The sequence below is a fragment of the Meleagris gallopavo genome, chromosome 15 (assembly GCF_000146605.3).
Source record: "Meleagris gallopavo isolate NT-WF06-2002-E0010 breed Aviagen turkey brand Nicholas breeding stock chromosome 15, Turkey_5.1, whole genome shotgun sequence".
In the NCBI taxonomy this organism is placed as follows: Eukaryota; Metazoa; Chordata; class Aves; order Galliformes; family Phasianidae; genus Meleagris; species Meleagris gallopavo.
Genome location: NC_015025.2, coordinates 496,027 through 496,299, shown reverse-complemented (window position 1 = coordinate 496,299; position 273 = coordinate 496,027).

Here is a 273-nt window from a genome sequence, read left to right as displayed (position 1 = left end):
AAAAAATGTTTCCTAATATCCAACCTGAGCGTTCCCTGGTGCAACGTGAGGCCTTCACCTCTCGTCCTATCGCTAGTCCTCTAATGCTTGCCAGCCCCAGTGCCAGTGCCAAGGAGGAGGTTTCAGTTTCGTGCCGTTGTGTTCTGCTTCCAACACCTCGCGGGCGGCGCTTAGCGGAGCCCCGCTCCTCTCCAGACCGCTTTCCACGATAGTATTAGGCTCCAGTGAGCATCCTGCGGCTCCTCGCACCGCAGCAAACCCCGACGGAGGCGG